At 42.9% G+C, this 20,568-nt stretch overlaps 1 long non-coding RNA gene across 1 annotated transcript; it reads left to right on the top strand.

Annotated features, from left to right (window-relative positions):
* Positions 1-2,874: 2,874 nt before the first annotated feature.
* On the top strand, positions 2,875-14,128 carry LOC132659752 (uncharacterized). Its single transcript, XR_009600515.1, has 2 exons — positions 2,875-6,237; positions 11,186-14,128. It is a non-coding gene; the product is annotated as an uncharacterized LOC132659752 (long non-coding RNA).
* Positions 14,129-20,568: the final 6,440 nt, after the last annotated feature.

The raw sequence follows: 20,568 nt of genomic DNA, 5'->3' as shown, positions 1-20,568 counted from the left end.
AGATATTTTGACTTTTACTTAAAAGTCTAGCACATTTTGGATCATGAAGATTTTGATTCTCAGCTTTAAAAAGACAAGAACAAAGGAAAAGCAGCTCATCATTCTCCTTATGCCCATCAGAATAGTTAAAAACAAGAGGAGAAATAAAGCTGGTGTCTCCTGTGTGTCCCTGTGTCCTCACCTTAGGTTCTTGGCAGAAATGAAGTTATCTGCTTTAGTGATAAACATAGATGTGAGTGGGAACATTTTGCAGAAATAGTAGAGAAAATATAAAACAAGGGTTACCTTCATGTGAGTTAAATAATGCCATAATGCAAAGACTTTCAGTCTATATTAACAGAAAAATTCTTTATCCAAAGGAAATCTTGTGTGGAATCCCTGCATATAAAGGAAAGCCATCTCTAGTTGCTGTTGGGTGGGGTCTCAAAGCCCAGCCCCTTAGCCATTCTCTTGTCACTCACTCCCTTTTTTTAAGAGCCCCTGAGACATCTCTAACAACCTTGAAGTCACCCTGAAACTCAATAATGTAACCTCCTTGTAATGTTAAACAAGCGCTTAAAGATTTACAAGGTTCTGAGATCACCCTTCCTCCATGTCTAAAACTCCAGCATTATAGATTCCCTTAGAGACATCTTTCCCTCACTTCTCTTTTCAAATGCAAAAAGTCCTAGGACATTTTAACATTTTGTGTTTGCAAAATACTTAAGCTTATGAGACAGTTCTTGTTGGTTTGTTTGCTTGTCTTTTGGCAACAAATTGGATGAAGTAGGGGACTCGAAGATATTAGTATGAGTCTCCCAGGGCTGCCATAACGAAGGACCACAAACTGGGTGGCTTACAGCATCAGATACCCATTGTCTCTGGAGAGGGAAATGCAGCCCACTTCAGGGAAATCACATGGACAAAGGAGCCTGGTAGGCTTCAGTCCATGGGGTCTCAGAAGAGCCGGATACAACTTAGAGACTGAACAACGTCCATTGTCTTACAGTTCTAGAGGCTAGACGTCCAAAGTCTCAGCAAGGCCATGCTCCCTCTGAAACCTCTAGGGTAAGATCTTTCCTTGCATCTTCCTAGCTTCTGGTGGTTATCTGTCAACCCATGGTGTTTCTTGGTTTACCACTGCTTCACTCTAACCTCTGAGTTTATAGTCATATAGCATCCTCCCCTTTTTTTTTTTCTCTCTCTCTCTCTTTCCTCTTCCTAAGGGCACCAGTCATAGAAGGGGGCGACAGAGGGTGAGATGGTTGGATGTCATCATCGACTCAATGGACGTGAATTTGAGCAAACTCCAGGAGATGGTGAAGGACAGGGAAGCCTGGCATGCTGCAGTCCATGGGGTCGCTAAGAGTCAGACGCGACTGAGAGACTTCACTTTCACTTTTCACTTTCATGCATTGGAGACGGAAATGGCAACCCACTCCAGTGTTCTTGCCTTGAGAATCCCAGGGACGGGGGACCCTGGTGGGCTGCCGTCTATGGGGTCACACAGAGTCGGACACGACTGAAGCGACTGAGCAGCGGTAGCAGCCAACTGAATACATCAGCAACAACCCCATTTCCAAATCAGATCGCATTCTGAGACTCCAGGAGTTACAGCTATAATATATCTTTTGTGGGGGGGAACACAATTCAATCCATAAAAATACTGAAAACAACAAAGCAGGATAAAAGATCTGCAACTGAGAGGACAAAGAATAAAACTGAGAACAAACTTTGCATGCTCCTCTGGTGTTTTTTTTTTTTTTTTTTTTGGTTACAGTGGGTTTTCATTGCTGTGTGCGGACTTTCTCTAGTTGCAGTCCATGGGCTGCTTTCTCATTGCAGTGACTTCTCTTGTTGCAGAGCACAGGCTCAGTGGTTGCGGCCCTCAGGCCACACGGCAGGTGCCCCTGGACCAGGGATCAAACCCATATCCCCTGCATTGGCAGGCGGATTCCTAACCACTGAACCACCAAGGAAGTCTACTCTATTTTTTTGCCCTGTCACATGTGCTTATCCATAATGACTGTTCTTGCTCTTGCTACTATAGCTCTTTCATCTCTCTTCACAGTAATTAATTATTGGGAAATTCCAAGTACAAGTTCCTGTGTACTGATAAGCTCCCAGCTGCAAGTGACAAAATTCCAACTCAAATTGGCCTAAGTTAAAGGGGAGGTGGGTGTTTTGTTGACTGAAAAGTCCAGGAGTGTGTAAGTAGAGTTCAAGTAAGGCAGGACCTAGAGGCCCAAACAATGTCAGCTGAGTCCTATTTTCCATCTTTCAGCTAGACTTTATGCACATTTCATGATACAGCCTTTTTTTTTTTTTTTTAGGCTACCAAGGGCAGTGGCCAGAGGCATAGTTGCATGCCAGGTAAACAGCACACGTCCTCTATAAAGCCCAACATGATAGCCACCATGTTCTTCCTCCTTTCCTGTAAATGTGAGACTGTCACCTTTTGCCCCGCTCCCTTTCTGTATATGCAGGACTCTCACCTCTGCGTCAGTTGCCCAATGTAGGGGTGCCTACTGGGAGGTGATGCCTTCAGGACACCATCTTCTGGGGCATCCTCAGTACTCTGAAGTCAGTACATCCCGTATCTGTGTGAGGAGAAGGATTTTCTTGTTTTTTGAAGTTATACTTGATCACAAGGCTCTTCATATTTTGTCCTCATATATGAATATCCTGGACTTCCTTGGTGGCTCAGTGGTAGAGAATTTGCCTGCCTTGGGACAATCCCCTGCAGAAGGAAGTGGCAACCCACTCAAGTATTTTTGCCTAAGAAATTCCATGGACAGAGGAGGCTGGGGGGCTACAGTCCATGAGGTTGCAAAAGAGTCAGATACAACTTAGCCACTGAACAACAACAACATGAAGATCCTACCAATTTCCTTTTCTGAAAATAGCTCAAGGATTCATACCTTTTTCATCCCCAGACTCAATAAATTCTCATAATGAAAGTGTAACTCTCTGCCTTCATATCCCCATGTGCATGCATTCACCCATATATCCATCCATCCATCCACCTACCCACCTACCGACTCTTTCACCAGTGTTGGTTTACTGTTGGCCCAAGCCTATCTGCCGCATACTGTCTACACTTACGGTGAGTTATTTCCCAGGAGGCTTCTCAGTCTGGCATGCAAATAGACTCCTTGCAGACAACATAACCCATCCATCCAACATTTCCAAATGTTTCTGAATTCAGTAGAGAACACAGCCTAATGCTGAAACTAGGATCTTTAACATCTGTCTGTATGTCTTTCAGACATTTGTAGGTGCCAGTTAAGAATTCTCACCACTTTGAAAAATGGTGGGAATGGAAATACTATACGGGCTGCATTTGAGAACCAGACTGCAAAGACAGTAAGTGTTTTTCTATCCAACCGTGCTCCCCTCAACTGACCTACCTCCCCACCCACCCCTGCCCAGCACATACACACACACACACTCCAAGTGGAAGCAAATGGAAAAAGCAGACCGACCTCCCAACTAGGAAGCTCTGACTTGGGCAATCTCATGTGAGTTTGAGGAGGGGGGGAACTTGGCCCCTGGAAGGAGGTAAAAGAGATAGAGCAAGAATCAGAGTTTTAGATCCCAAGGTCACCCAGCTCATCATTGTCTCTCCCTCCCCTTTCCTCCCCTGTCGCCTAGCTTCCTAGAGTGCTCCCTTCTGGATTCTGCCCTAGGGCCATGACAGCTGATTCCTGGACTGAACAGATTTGATGGCCTAAGGGCAACCTTGAGCCCTTTGGGTTTCCTGCTGCCTCCTCGCATTTTCTGGACATCATGTTTCTGCATGCCCTGCACCTACCAGTGTGTGTGTAGGGGCAGGGAAGTACTGAGGGTCCAGGCAGACCCACCAGCCACACTCATGTCCAGGGAGAGCCCCAGGAAAGGAAACCCTCCCTGAGTTGGCCCAGAGTGGACAGCCCAAGCTTCCCCACACTGACTGGCCCCTTGCCAAGAGGGAGAATGTTGTAAAGTGCATCACATAGGTGCCCTCTGGAGGGTCTCTCACTCAGCACCCGCATGACTTATTCTTGCATCTTCCTGGAACATTGGAATTATAAATGTAACCCAGATGTGGGCTGCTTCCCTCTTCACCTTGGAGATGTTGCTATAATTGGCTTGGACCTCAGCCAATACCACAAGTTGGGAAGACCTAAAGCCCTCCCTTTGGATCTCAACAAGTTCAGAGACCCCCTGTGGATGCTGCCTGACACCACCCCTTACTCCATCCTCAAAACCCTGCCCGATCCACAGGAAACCCACCCACAGCAGGCAAGGGGTGAGCTTGTAGACTTCACTGATGGTTTGGGTAGCTCAGGGGTGAGTTTTTCTCCCTCCCTCTCTTTCAAAAATAAAACAAGTTTTTCTCTGCCTCAAACAAAGCAGTGTAGTGACCAGCATCTGTTTCTTGAAGTCTGTTTCTTCCTTTCCTAGGAGGATATTCATGTGACACCCTGATTTCACTTGCCTTTTCTATTTCTTTGCCCAGGATCTGCTCTGCTACCTTTGTCTTCCACTCCGAACTACCTGGCAGCAAAGCTCAGGACTTTTTTTTTTTCCCAGCTGCACCAAGCCATATGTGGACCCTTAGTTCCTCAACCAGGAACTGAACCCACACCCTCTGCACTAGAAGCTCAGAGTCTTAACCACTGGACCACCAAGGAAGTCCTGCCCAGCACTTTTTGAGTTTCCGTAGAGTTAAGGTAACAAGTAGTGGCCCATGGGACACATTGTCTATCGATGTCTATTATTAACTGGGCATGAGTACGTTTTGTCCTGGACTCTTCATTTTGCCACAGCCCCTACACCTCCCCCACTGCCTTATAAGCTTGCAGCTACACATGTTTGCATCATCTGTCTCATTCCTGAAAACATTTTGAATTTGCTGCTTTCTGCCCTTAAATAATTCACTGACACAAATTGTGGGTTTTACTGAATCTTTTTTATAAACAGGCTGCAAAGGAGGGGATGCAACATCAAACATATCATAGAAAATACCTCCAACATCTTCCTCTAAACTTTCTGTCTTTCGTTTGTCTCTGACTGTACTCCTGCTACACTATTTTATCTTCTCCTGTTCAGTGCCCAGCCCCACAGATTTTCCTTTTCTTAGAACAATCTACTTCTGCACTTCTAAATGGGGTGTCCTGAGAGATTCCAGGATCCATCTCTCCTAGAAAGTGGCTTTAAACATCCATACAGCTCAGGAGCTCATTTTACCATTATAGTCTTTCACCCTAATCTGTCACATACACACCCAGCAACTTGTCAGTGTATTTTCCTCCAAACAAGTATGAGAAATTTCTGTGAGGAGGAGTTTTGGTGAATAACGGTTTCTGTATTTGCTCCATAAAAAACTGAGAAAATCAAGACCACACACCTGAGAATGTAATAAAGAATTGGGATATTTCAAGAAAAGATGAGAAGTAGTAGTCATATGCTTGGGAAGTATTGTACTCATAGAAAGAGGGACCTCCCCCACCTCAATAACTGTGGAGTTCGGAGGAGGAGCTCTGAGATCAAAGGAAGAGGTTAACATGAGTTGATGATGGGGACTTCCCCAGTGGTCCAGTGGCTGAGATTCTGCGCTTGCAATGCAGGAGGCCTGGGTTCCATCCCTGGTCAGGGGACTAGATTCTGCATGCCACAGCTAAAGATCCCACATGCAGCAACAAAGACCCGACACAACATAAATCAATTAATCAAATAAATATTTCTAAAAAACTATGAGTGGTGATGAGGAGAACAATGGGATCTGACTCCCAAAACAGCAGCAAGGCCAGCCAGGAGCAGAAAGAGCTGTTGTGGTGGTGTAGTTGTTAAGACGTGTCCTACTCTTGCGACTCCATGGACTGTAGCCCGCCAGGCTTCTCTGTCCTTGGAATTCTCCAGTCAAGAACACTAGAGCGGTTTGCCATTTCCTTCTCCAGGGGATCTTCCCGATCCAGAGATCAAACCCGTACACTGCAGGCAGATTCTTTACCAACTGAGCTAGCAGAACTGTTAGAGCAGAGCTTATGGTGGCCATGGGAGAATGTTCATGAACCAGAAAGAGTGTGGGGGCTCAGAGAGCCTAGCAGGGAGTGGGAATAATATAGAAGCTCTCTGTCCCGTTAGCCCACAAGCTGAGAGCTCAGAGCCAGAGACTACTTTTATGCCTTTGTTATTGTAACTCCACTTTCATTGGCTCTTCCAGGGTCCATTGTGGCTGAGGAGGAATGCACAGTTCTATACAGAAGGTAGAAGGTAGGACTGTCTCTCTCTCTGCCTATGCGTAACCGGGAATGTATTGTTTGACTTTCTATAACTAAAACTAACAGTCTCACTTCTTTAGGGCTTTCCTATTAGTCAGAAGCATACAAGACAGAGCAGACCTGGATGTAATTCCACCATCACTAGCTTTGTAGCTTTGCCAAGTCAATTCACTCAGTTTGCCCATCTGTAAATTGGAAACAATGATGTTCATCTCCCAGAGTTTTTGTGAGAAGGAAATGAGATTGTGGATTATAAAGGGCTGGGCCTTTTGACTGGATTAAGAAATGCCTAGAAAAGCAAATTTCCTTTGTTCCTACTTTTTATGCCAGCTCCATCTTACTGTTCACAGCTTTTTCACACGCAGTAAGGAAGACACTAGGAGAAGGCAATGGCACCCCACTCCAGTACTCTTGCCTGGAAAATCCCATGGACAGAGGAGCCTGGTAGGGTGCAGTCCATGGGGTCGCTAAGAGTCGGACACAACTGAGCGACTTCACTTTCACTTTTCACTTTCATGCATTGGAGAAGGAAATGGCAACCCACTCCAGTACTCTTGCCTGGAGAATCCCAGGGACGGGGGAACCTGTGGGCTGCCGACTATGGGGTTGCACAGAGTCGGACACGACTGAAGCGACTTAGCAGCAAGGAAGACACTTGTAAGGCAGAGGTTTAAGAGGTCCCTCTTTCTACGAATACTTAAACCTCTGTTCTACCTAACCTATAAAAGTGTGACTTGTCTTAAACATTTCTTTTTACTAAAATATACAAAGTCACAAAAGTACTTTTAAGAGTAACAAAGGGCTCTTGGGAGAAAAATTTCTCCCCCCAAAAAACAATCTGCCAGTTCCAAGTAACTTGCTAATCTGCCATTCCCACAACTGTTTAGAAATCATTTACCACCATGTGATTCAAAACCAACAGAGATCCATAGCACCTGGCCCTTGCTACTCTAGGTTTTTCTTTATATAAACCCATCAACAGGCCTGGCCTGCAGGATGACTCTGCAGGCAAGGCTCCGTGAAAAGGTGAGGTTTCTTTGCTAGTTTGCACTGCTTACACCTGAGGGACTCTGACTGATTCTCTGTTCAGTCATTTACTCATTCAACAAACAGGCACTGAGCATGTGCTATGTGACAGGCTGCCCAAGCCACTGGGCATATGGCGATGAGCCTGCAGTCACATTTCTTTGTCCTCACGGAGGGGACCGTGAAGGACAAGAGCAGGGTGGTATGGGACAGATATCAGGGTGGGGAACCTGCCGTAAAGGGAGGAGTCATGGGGGGCCTCTTTGAGGAGTGACGGGCTGAGATCCAAGGATGCAGAGCAGTGCTGAGTCTGGCAGCATGGTCCAGGCAGAGGAAGGCCAAGGAAGGAGCATGGCTGAAGGCTGGAGGGTAGGCAAAACTTGCCAGGTTCCAGGACAGAAGGTTAGTGTTGGTTTTGCTTATATTCCACTTGATCCAGGAAATTAATCCTTCAACCTTAGGTGATGTCAAGAAAGGTTTCAAGATACTGGTTTTAAAGGCATGTTATTATAATGAAGTGTGCTTTTATGCTTAGCTCATAATTTTACTCCTACATGAATTAAGAACCACACACTGCATTTATTTTTCTTTCCTTAAAGTTTCACATCACATTTGAAAGCATTGATTCTACATATTTCTTTGGTTCCCAAGATACCATGGAGAGAAACATATGCTGTCCTTACTTACCATTTGATATACCGAATAAAAAATATTCATTCTGCCCACTTCTTAAGCTCCACCAGTATTAGATATGTTTTAGAACAGAAATATATAAGGTTACATGTGGTATCTATCTGTGGAACACATTTCAAAGAGAGGCACGCCAACAAGCACATTTGTATGAAGGCTGTAAAATAAAATCAAGTTTGAGCCTGAAATACCAATGCACCACAGTCTTAGTTGCTTGTTAACTTGAATTAACAGTGCTTGCACTTCTGCAGTCAGATTTCATCTACACACGCAGATGAAGTGGAGAATTGAGTAAATTATCTTTATATGGGTCAGGCAATAAGGCAAAAAGTGGTTAATTAGCCTGGATTATCCAGATTCTGGTCTTATCAGAAGGTTGCATCAGAAAGCTGGAATAAACACCTTTCTTTTTACAATTATTAAATAATCACAGTGTTGATTGGAAAGATGCTGGGGAGATAGGCATCATGGTTAGTCTCCCAAAGAAGGAGCCAGGCCATGAAGAATTCATTCAAGCTGGCCCAAATAAGAGAGACCTGGGCAGTAATTAAATTCCTATATTTTTCTCAAGGGCTTCCCTGGTGGCTCAGTAGTAAAGAATCCGCCTGCTAATATAGGAGATGCGGGTTAGATCCCTGAGTCAGAAAGATCCCTTGGGGAAGGAAATGGTAACCCACTCCAGTATTCTTGCCTAGAAAATCCCATGGACCTAGGAGCCTGGCGGGCTACAGTTCATGGGGTCACAAAAGAGTCAGACATGACTTACCGACTAAACAACAAGTCTCGCAAACCCAAATCGATCAGCTTGGACAAGACACCTTTCACAATAAAGATTCTGTTAAGGACAGGTTTCAAGGTTTTGAGAAACTAACCCTTTATTTTGTATTGTCAATTATACCATGCTCTGGAGCAGGAATGGGCACAGACACCAATGTTTCCCAAGGGAAATGATTCATGTCCTGGAATCATAACCCTTAGCTCCAGCGTGCTTTCCAAGAGCTTTCACAAAGGGTCTACTGGTTTATCATAGACTGGGCTTTCCCATTCTTATCGCCACAAGATTCCAGTTATAGAAGTAATATCAGGAAAGAATTTAGTCCACCTACTTGCCATCAAGTCAACGTATTTGCTATCAAGTCAATATGGAAGCTGTCTTACATTTAAACTTGTTTGGTGTTGGTGGCAAAGCTTAGACTCAAAGAATCAAAGTCAATGTTAGTTCTGTCTTTTCTTGGCCAGGTGTTTTTGGGCAAACTACTCAACTCCTCTGATCTGCAGCTTCCTAGAGGTTAAATGGAATCCTTAGACTTTATTTAGGAAACTCAATAACATAATATTTATTTCCTGTCTGGCACAGAGGCACTCAACTTGATTTCTTTCCCCGACTTTCTAAAAAGACACTTAGAGTAATTCCAGCCTACGAACTCAATAAACATGTCTTAAATAAGTAAAACAGATAGATGATAGGTGGACAGATAGAAGATATGTGATAGACAGTTGATAGGTGTAGTTAGATAGTTGATAAGTATATAGAATGCCATGAGAAGAGATAGATTATAAGTCAGTCCGATGGCTTAAATCAAAAAGGGTAAGACATCCGGAAGTGCAATCTCCAGGAAGAAATAAAGCAGATGACCTTCAGAGCATCTCTTATCTCTAAGTTTGTTTGTGCTTTGGCCAGAGTGTCTTGCTGAGAACAGGGTTTCTCCAATCACAGGGTAGAACACGTGACCTCGGATGGGAAGAGAAGAAAGATTACCACTTGTGGCTTCAGATCCTGGAGAGGGGATGACTGTCTATCTCAGATACATTTGAAAAATCCCATGGGATGAACCCAATAAGCCTAGATGTAGGAATTAGGACTTGGTGATTGATTTGCTTTGTAGGGAGCGAGGAGAATGTAGCCTGATTGCCATTTCCTCATAACGATAATGAGATGATGGCACTAACTTCATGTAAGGTACATGATTGAAGGGCTTGTGATGGTAGAGATAAGGGGAGCTGTGGGAGGCAATGATAAAGTGTGAATATGTTCAGTTCAGTTGCTTAGTCTTGTCCGACTCTTTGCAACCCCATGAACAGCAGCACGCCAGGCCTCCCTATTCATCACCAACTCCAGGAGCCTACCCAAACTCATGTCCATTGAGTCGGTGATGCAATCCAACCATCTCATCCTCTGTCATCCCCTTTTCCTCCTGCCTTCAATCTTTCCCAACATCAGGGTCTTTTCAAATAAGTCAGCTCTTCGCATCAGGTGGCCAAAATATTGGAGCTTCAGCTTCAACATGTCCTTCCAATGAACACCCAGGACTGATCTCATTTAGGATTGACTGGTTGGATCTCCTTGCAATCCGAGGGACTCTCAAGAGTCTTTGCCAACACAAGTCAAAAGCATCAATTCTTCTGCGCTCAGCTTTCTTTATAGTCCAACTCTCATATCCATACATGACTACTGGAAAAACCATAGCCTTGACTAGACAGACCTTTGTTGACAAAGTAATGTCTCTGCTTTTTAATATGCTGCCTACCTTGGTCATAGCTTTCCTTCCAAGGAGTAAGCATCTTTCAATTTCATGGCTGCAGTCACCATCTGCAGTGATTTTGGAGCCCCACCCCCACCCCAAATAGTCTGTCACTGTTTCCATTGTTTCCCCATCTATTTGCCATGAAGTAATGGGACCGGATGCCATGATCTTCATTTTCTGAATGTTGATCTTTAAGCCAAATTTTTCACACTCCTCTACTATGATATTTCAAGTTTGAAGTGTGTGTGGTAATAAGAGTGAAATAGAGGATACTAGATTTATAAACATGGAGTTGGGGTGAGGAGAGTGGACAAATTTGAGCCATACCTTCCATCCCTCCCTTTTAAAAATACAGTAGTACTTTTTTTGAGGTCACTGTAGTCCTGACCAGGTTTATTGCTTAGAATTTGGTCTATCCCAGGCATATAATTGTAAAAACAAAAAAGTTGGATTTGAAATATTAACAGAAAGACTCATTTGGGAATTTGGGATATTGATATCTTTGGCCAATGACTTATATGCTAATATTTTCTTTAATATAGTCTAAGTACAGTCTAGTATAATCTAAAATTATTTGCATCATACATTTTGACTGATTTGGTTAAGTTGGTTTTACAGAGGGCAGGCTTAATGTCTGATTTTTTTTATTTTTTCAAATTTAGGGGTTAGTGCAGTGGCTAATATTGTTTTGTTTTGCAGGGATCATTGACAAAGAATTTAGAGGTGGTTGGTAGAAGGGAGAGAATAAACATTCTAACCTGTATACTCCTGTTGGGACAAGACAGTGGAGTAGAAGGACCTTGGGCTCATCTCCTCATAAACTGCATTCTGCAACCACTGAATTGAAGTTTGATGTCCTTCCTCTATCCCCGCAGCTGCACGGGGCTGGTGGCAGTTCTAGCTTGCAAACAAAGTCTCCCAGGACTGATGTGTACTACTTGGTGCGAGTTTCCAGACTACTTCTTGATTAAGAATGTCTAACCGTGATCTTGCATAATCATCATCTAATGTATTGGGAGGCTACACGTCTCATCCAACTACAGACATCCTTAGATCTCAGCAGGGGAACGAAGCAAATGACATTACAGAAAGAAAGAATGCAGAATATTCCATTTGTTTTCAGCTTGTTGCCAGATTTCTGCATCTTCATTGTTTCCACTGAAATTTGTTGCAGTGACCTGACAGTTAATTTTATGATTGGTTGTTATGAAAGTCAAGTATTAGAATGGGGTTAAAAATTGTTGACATTGCATTGGGCAAAGGCTACAGAACACTTCTACTGTGCAGCTCAACTGTTTCCCCAGGGAAAACAGGTATAACATGTTCCAATCTGGAGCCCCAGCTCTGGGCAGACTTCCTATAGAAGTTTCTCTTGACAGACTGGTCTGTAATTATGACCACTCTGTCTAAAGGAAGGGAACAACACAGCGGCAATACAGATCTAAATGTGAACTTGCCATCGGTAGGATTGCAGTTGTACTTCTGGACCTTCCTAGCTGACCACCAGTCAGAATAGACCCAGAGCTCTGAAATATTCATCTGAGAGACACAATGTGTTTTTGTTTCAATATCTAGACCCACATATAGGTCAATAGATGGAACACTCTGGAAAAATGACTCAACATTCTTGTCGTCAATTACTAGAAGTATATTATTTAACTAAAAAAATAAGTGCCCATTTAAAACTTCTGCCAGTGTACATGTTAGTCTTTTCCAAAAGACCCTCAAATCTCAAACTGGTAATAAACTATAGAACGATAAAAGTTTCTACAGTTTTTCTCTCAATGCATCCCTGGAAATCTTCTTGAGAATCAAATCATCATACAGTAGCTCATATTTTCCTAGAGGGACAATGCCATAATTGGGAGCTGAGATACTGACTAAGGATTTGGAGTCAAATAAATCATAAATATGGCCACTGATCTACCATAAATGCAAAGTCGTAACTGCTATAAACCTCAGTGATCAGTTAACATTTTAAAATTATGTTCTAAGTCACAGAGGCCCATCATTTTATGACTGTAGGAGACCTTTGGGATTATCTTGTCCAGCCCACAATTTGGAGATAAGGAAATTTAAATCAAAGATGATTAAGTGATTTGATTAATGTAGTTAGGAGAAGAGCCAAAATCACAGCTCCATCTTTCCCCTCTGCTATGTTCATCCCCAGCGACACTCTGCAAAATCAAACATGCAAATATCGATGAGAAAAGGGGAAGCATATGAGGACGGAAACACAGAGGAGATGGAAAAGCTATTTTATCATCCATGCCACCTAATATTAGTATTTTTATTATCATAAAATATTAATTTGACATCTGTTTCATAATTCTGTTATCCTTCTGCATTAAGAAGAATATTTTTAAGGGACCAAGTGATTCCTTTTTCTGCTTCTTAATCAACTTTCCTAAACAACTACAGACTTTCAAAATCATGCCCTGAGAACAGGGGCTGGCAAACCTTTTTTTTGTAAAAGATCAGATAGTAAATATTTTAGACTTCTCAGGCCACACAGTCTGCATAACTTTTCTACTCTGCAGCCAGAGACAACAATAAAAGAATGGGTGGGACTGTGTTCCAGTAAGTCTATTTATGGATGCTGACATTTGAGTCTCATATAGTTTTTATTATTTTCATGTGTCACAAAGTGCTATTCTTCTTTTGATTTTTTCCCAACCATTTAAAAAGATAAAGCCCTTCTTAGCTTGCAGTTGTACCAAAACAGGTAGAGAGCCAAATTTGGCTGTGTTTGCTAACTTGTCTTATTGGGGGAAGAGGGGTTGAGGGTTCAAGTTAAAAAAACATTTTTTTCAATTTGGTGCAGCCATTGTGGAAAATGGTATGGAGATCTCCAAAACAACAACTAGAACCACCAAATGACCCAGCAATTCCACTCCTGGGTATATATCCCCCTCTCAAAAGAAGAAAACTCTAATTCAAAAAGATACATACACCCCAGTATTCACTGTACCATGTTTACCATTGCCAAGATGAGGAAGAAACTGGTGTCCACCAACAGATGAATGGGTAAAGAAGATGTGGTGTATACACACACACACACACACACACACACACACACACACACACACACCATGGAATATTACTCAGCCACAAAAAAGAGTGAACATTTTGCCATTTGCAGCAGTCCGCAGATGGTCTTGGAAGGTATTATGCTAAGTGAAAAAAGTTAGACACAGAAAGACAAGTAGCTTATGATCTAACTTATATGTGGAATCTAAAAAATACAAGAAACGAGTGTATACAAGAAAGAATACTCACAGATATAGAGAACATACAGTGGTTCCTGGTGGGAAGAGGGAAGGAGGGAAGGGCAATATAAGGATGGGAAAGTGTGAGTTACACATTCTTGGCTCAAGGATGTATTGTACAAAATAGGGAATAGAGCCAAAATTCTGTACTAACTGTAAATGGAAAGTGACCTTTAAAAATTATATTACATTTTTAATGCAAAATAAATATAAACAAGCAAATAGATAAAAGATGTTCTTTTAAAATGTACTTTGGGATTGTAACTTAACTTTTCTGTGTCTTTGTCTGGAAATGCAGGGGTCCCCACCTATTTCATAGGGTGGCTTTGAGGCCTGAGTGAGATAACAGATGCTGAATAAATGTTAAACCCCTTCTTGCTTTTTGCTCTTTTAATTCTTATACAAGTACACACACATGCACACGCACACACATACTTTTTTTTTTAGTGAGTTTCCTTCCTTCCATTCATTTCCTTTTCTTTCTCAGTTACCCCACTGAAGTACGTAAGGACCATACACGACCCATTTGTGAAAATCAGTGTTCTGGTTGGAAAGCCAGTCTTCTCTGTCCTGCCGACCACTTGCTTTACCTTTGCTATTTTCACTCCTGAAAATAAAAACAAAACAGTCCCAACAAACTGCAAACAAAAAACCCTGACATATTCAGGAGTCCAGAGTCCAAGTGTAGGAAACGACAGATATTTGAACTTGGGTGACTTGTGAACAGGAAAGTTGTGGCGGACATATACTGCATTAAGGCAGCAGGACTCATCTGAGTCCAGAACTTTCTGCAGCTGTCACCTGGGAGTCATCACCACGCTGAGAGATTTGGTCCGGCCCATGCTACCCTTTTTCAAGCCTTGACTCAGAGCCCAATTTAACTGACCTCCACGCAGCTGGACCAGTGACACTCGTAACAGATGCCCCATCTGTTGCGTGGGCATCAAAAAACTTCCACTGAGGTATAGCCCAGCCTGTGCCCAACACCAAAGTTCCCAAGCTTTCTTCTGACCCATGGACAATTCTGGAGGAGACAGAACATCACAAAAGGGCAGCTGGATAAGTTTTCATGGAAAAAATGATGGATGCTATTTTTCTCAACATGAAGTTGGGACTGAGAGAATGAGGAAGAAAATATGGATACTTAGCTTTGTCATCAGAGTTCTAAATATCTGTTAGAAAAGTCACCTATCTTCTTCCTGTCTTCTGGAGTCATAGCTATGAAACAGCACAAAATGGGATTCTTCCATTAGGCGTTCATTCATTAACTGGCTTTTGGGTACTAGATCTCATGGTAGGCACTGGGAATTCACAAGCTAATGCAACAGTTGCTACTCCGAAGGACCTTGCTCTTATGAGGCGGGGTAGGCAATAGACAAGACAATGAATATTACCATGGACCTTGCTAAGTATTATGATGGGGGTGATTCGGTGGGCTCCATGAGCTCCTAAAAGAGTGGTAACCTAGGCTAGGGTGGGCAGGGAAGGCTAGCCAGAGAAAATGACATGTCAGCTGAGGTCATACCTAAGGTTGAGTACGACTCACCCAGGCAAAGACTTTCCTGGTGGCTCAAACAGTAAAGCGTCTGCCTATAATGCAGGAGACCCGGGTTTGATCCCTGGGTAGGGAAGATCCTCTGGAGAAGGAAAAGGCAACCCATTCCAGTACTCTTGCCTGGTATATCCCATGGATGGAGGAGCCTGGCGAGCTATAATCCATGGGGTCCCAAAGAGTTGGACTCTGCTGAACGACTTCACTTTCACTTCCACTTTCAGCCAGGCAAAGGCAGGATAAGGCGGGGCAGAGAGGAGAATGTGGAAGAGAGCAAGAGCTGGCATTTCTGGGATGTTGACTATTAATATAAGCTTTGGATCCATCTGAGCTGTTTATCTGTATTACCTCAATTATGTGGCAATTGCTAGTATGATGCCCTTTTTACATGATAAAACAGAGAGGTAAGGTTGCAGGTTTAGTGCCACACAGCAATTAAGTGGCAAAGCTGGGATTTACATCAGGCATACTGGTTCCAGAGCCTTAGCTCTTAACCACTACACAGAGAAGATGGCAAGAGAGCATATGAGGACTTCAGAAGTAACTTCAGCTTCTCTAGTATGGTTGACTGGGGCCATAACTAGGAAGTCAGTGCATCACAAAGTGAACACCCTTCACACAGAACATAGTGCAGACAGAGGGTCTTCAGTCTTCTCATTGTATACACACAAGAAGTGACCATTAGCTTGATAAAATTTGGGGGTATGTATATGATGCTTGATGAAAATTACTTATGTTTTGTTTATATTATGTAATTATGACTGGAAAAATGAAAAGTATTAAGAAGATATTAGCAGAGAATCTATATAAAAGTTCTAAAATCTTTTCAACATTTTTTTGGGGGGTGAAAAACTTGATGTTGCTTCCACCAAGATAACTTTTTAATAACTGATTTTGTGTTTCAGATGTCTGCAAGGCCCTCTACTCGGGAACTTTTCATGTGCACTTCTTTGGAGTCCTGATAGTGACCATCAACAGAAAATTTGTTCACATCAGCAGGTCATAAGACATTTTTAGATCTTTTATTTTACAACCATTCAAAAAGGTATGAAAGTTGAAATTGCATTAAGATATCTAACAGGGCTCCTTTTTCTTTCACGGACAAAGGTGAAAGTGAAAATGGATTTCCAAAGCAGGTAAACCCTTGGTAATAAAGCATTTTAGAACACTGACAAAGCTTGAGTTAGCACAAGGCACATGGGGTGTCACAGGGCCACCTTGTAGCCATCTGAGGTGCCTGAAAGGATGGTGATGGCAGCCACCACTGGACAAATGTATTCACTTAGATGCAGACAGAGCTTCCTGCCTGACCTCCTCTGCAGCCCTGCCACTCAACCCTCAGCATCTTGGGCTGCTGGCCATCCCCTGGTGTACCTGGCAGCTCCTGGAGCACCTTGTCTGCAATGCTGAGTGATGCCCTCTGCAGCTGCTACTGAGATGAACATCAAGGATCAGGGTGTCAGCATGTGGTCCAGCCCAAGTTAGACCTCCTCACTCCCACTATGGGACAGGAGTATGACATCAGACTGGCTCTGCCACTCTCTCAAGAGCCCTGGACAAAGCTACTCACAGCCTGAGGGCACTAGTCTGGCTGCCTCATGGCCAAATGAACTGATGTCTGGTGGCACCTCTGCAGTTCATTTGTAGCTCATCAACTGGGAAATTCTAAATTAAATAGTGCTTAAGTATTAAGGCTCTGGAGCCAGACAGCCTGGACTGGAATCCCAGTTTCTCTTCTACCCAGCTCTGTGTCTTTGGGGCAAGTTAATCAACGTTTCTTTTTCCCTGCTTTCTCATCTGTAGGCTCATAGTCTGTGTATGGGGCTTCCCAGGTGGTTCAGCAGTAAAAAATCTACCTGCCAATGCAGGAGCCTCAGGAGATGTGGGTTTGATCCTTGGGTTGGAAAATCCCCTAGAAGAGGGCATGGCAACCTACTCTAGTATTCTTGCTGGATAATCCTATGGACAGAGGAGTTGGTAAGGATGTGGGGAGGATCCTAGGGTAAGGAAATCACATCTCCAAGGCTTTCAGGCAGGAAGGAATTTAGTGTATGGAATAAAGAGACCCATGGGCTGAGCATTTGAGCATGCATCGGTAAGAGTGGCCTACAGTAGGGCTAGAGAAACAAGCAGTGGTCAGATCTTGCAAGGCCCTGTTGGCCACCTGGAGGAATTCCATTTTTTTAAAAATATTTTAGCATTTAATTCTAATTTTTAAATTTTATTTATTTTTAATTCATTTTTTAAAGACCTAATTTTATTTATTTATATCAAAACTTTTTGTCTGCATGGCATGTGGATCTTAGTTCCCGGACTAAAGATGGAACCCATACTCCCTGCAGTGGAAGGTCACAGTCTTAACCACTGGGCCAACAGAAAGTCTGAATTTCATTTTTAACCCAAAGTACAAACGGTTTGAGTATAGTAGAAATATGACTCAAAGTGTGATGTGCATAGATGAATTGAAACACAATGGAAACTGAAAGCCCAGTGGGTATTATCTGTAGTCACCCCAGGAGAGGGATGAGGAAGGTTTAAACTTGGTGGTGGCAGCGGAGACAAGGGAAGAAGGTAGATTAATTTCTAAAGTAGTATTGACAGGCCGTGATTAAAAATTGGATGTGGAGGTAAGGTGGAAAAGAAGGAGGAGAATTATGGTTCTCAGTTGTCTTTCTTGGGCAAGTAGGTACCATTGTACTGGAATTTGAAAAGAAATATAAAGAAAATTTTGAATGTGGATTCAAGTATTTATGAGATGGTTATGTGAATATGTCTGGACATATAGTGGACTAAAAAAATTATTTTAGAGAGAAGGGAGTCATTAATGTACAGGTGGGATTCAAAGTCATTGGAATGGATGAGATTGCCAGAACGTAGCTTTTATGGCAGTTCAAAGCCCTGATCTCTGATGCTTTGTGAGAGTGAATGCAGGTGAAGAAGGCACCAGCCCAGGAGTGATTCAAAAAACAGAAAGAAAATCCTATCTTACTGGTAGGTTAATGATGACACAGGAGGAAGGGAAAGAGAGTACTTCCAGAAGATGTACAGCCCTACTAAGTCAAAAGCTGATGCTCATCAAAGAAGTCAAGGAAGGTAAGCGTTTGAATGTACCATGGAATCAACAATAAAGTTTAACTTACACCAGAGCAATTTTTGTGAAATGGTTTAGACAAGAGCAAGACTGGAGGGAATGGGAAGTGAGGAAGCCTAAAAAGATTCATTTGAACCTATTTTCTTTTCTATGCACTGTCCTATATTTCTCCTTCTTTTATTGACAAAGATAAGAGAGCCTTCTTCAGCGATCAATGCGAAGAAACAGAGGAAAACAACAGAATGGGAAAGACTAGAGATCTCTTCAAGAAAATTAGAGATACCAAGGGAATATTTCATGCAAAGATGGGCTCGATAAAGGACAGAAATGGTCTGGACCTAACAGAAGCAGAAGATATTAAGAAGAGGTGGCAAGAATACACAGAAGAACTGTACAAAAAAGATCTTCACGACCCAGATAATCATGATGGTGTGATCACTAATCTAGAGCCAGACATCCTGGAATGTGAAGTCAAGTGGGCCTTGGAAAGCATCACTACGAACAAAGCTGGTGGAGGTGATGGAATTCCAGTTGAGCTGTTTCAAATCCTGGAAGATGATGCTGTGAAAGTGCTGCACTCAATATGCCAGCAAATTTGGAAAACTCAGCAGTGGCCACAGGACTGGAAAAGGTCAGTTTTCATTCCAGTCCCAAAGAAAGACAATGCCAAAGAATGCTCAAACTACCGCACAATTGCACTCATCTCACATGCTAGTCAAGTAATGCTCAAAATTCTCCAAGCCAGGCTTCAGCAATATGTGAACCGTGAACTTCCTGATGTTTAAGCTGGCTTTAGAAAAGGCAGAAGAACCAGAGATCAAATTGCCAACATCCGCTGGATCATGGAAAAAGCAAGAGAGTTCCAGAAAAACATCTATTTCTGCTTTATTGACTATGCCAAAGTCTTTGACTGTGTGGATCCCCAAAAATGAGGAAAATTCTGAAAGAGATGGGAATACCAGACCACCTGACCTGCCTCTTGAGAAACCTATATGCAGGTCAGGAGGCAACAGTTAGAATTGGACATGGAACAACAGACTGGTTCCAAATAGGAAAAGGAGTACATCAAGGCTGTATATTGTCACCCTGCTTATTTAACTTATATGCAGAGTACATCATGAGAAACGCTGGACTGGAAGAAACATAAGCTGGAATCAAGATTGCCGGGAGAAATATCAATAACCTCAGATATGCAGATGACACCACCCTTATGGAAGAAAGTGAAGAGGAGCTAAAAAGCCTCTCAATGAAAGTGAAAGAGGAGAGTGAAAAGTTAGCTTAAAGCTCAACATTTAGAAAACGAAGATCATGGAATCCAGTCCCATCACTTCATGGGAAATAGATGGGGAAATAGTGGAAACAGTGTCAGACTTTATTTTTTTGAGCTCCAAAATGACTGCAGATGGTGACTGCAGCCATGAAATTAAAAGACGCTTACTCCTTGGAAGAAAAGTTATGACCAACCAGATAGTATATTCAAAAGCAGAGACATTGCTTTGCCGACTAAGGTCTGTCTAGTCAAGGCTATGGTTTTTCCTGTGGTCATGTATGGATGTGAGAGTTGGACTGTGAAGAGGGCTGAGTACCGAAGAACTGATGCTTTTGAACTGTGGTGTTGGAGAAGACTCTTGCAAGTCCCTTGGACTGCAAGGAGATCCAACCAGTCCATTCTGAAGGAGATCAGCCCTGGGATTTCTTTGGAAGGAATGATGCTAAAGCGGAAACTCCAGTACTTTGGCCACCTCATGCGAAGAGTTGACTCATTGGAAAAGACTCTGATGCTGGGAGGGATTGGGGACAGGAGGAGAAGGGGACGACCGAGGATGAGATGGCTGGATGGCATCACTGACTCGATGGACGTGAGTCTGAGTGAACTCCGGGAGATGGTAATGGACAGGGAGGCCTGACGTGCTGCGATTCATGGGGTCGCAAAGAGTCGGACGCGACTGAGCGACTGAACTGAACTGAACTGAACTTATTGACAAAATGATGGACATGACTGCCTGCATCTGCTGATCCCACTTCCTAACCACCCATTCTCTCCTCCATCCCCAGCCAAACCCATGAAATGTATTGCCCATTTTCAGAAGGCATCACTGGCAGTTTTCATGTGAAGCCCCATCATTGCTGACTTCATTTGACAGTAGGAAAATAAAATCTCTTCTGTTTT

Source organism: Ovis aries, chromosome 4 (genome assembly GCF_016772045.2).
Source record: "Ovis aries strain OAR_USU_Benz2616 breed Rambouillet chromosome 4, ARS-UI_Ramb_v3.0, whole genome shotgun sequence".
Classification (NCBI taxonomy): Eukaryota; Metazoa; Chordata; class Mammalia; order Artiodactyla; family Bovidae; genus Ovis; species Ovis aries.
The sequence above is the reverse complement of the archived record's forward strand: the minus strand, read 5'-3'. Positions and strand labels throughout refer to the sequence as shown.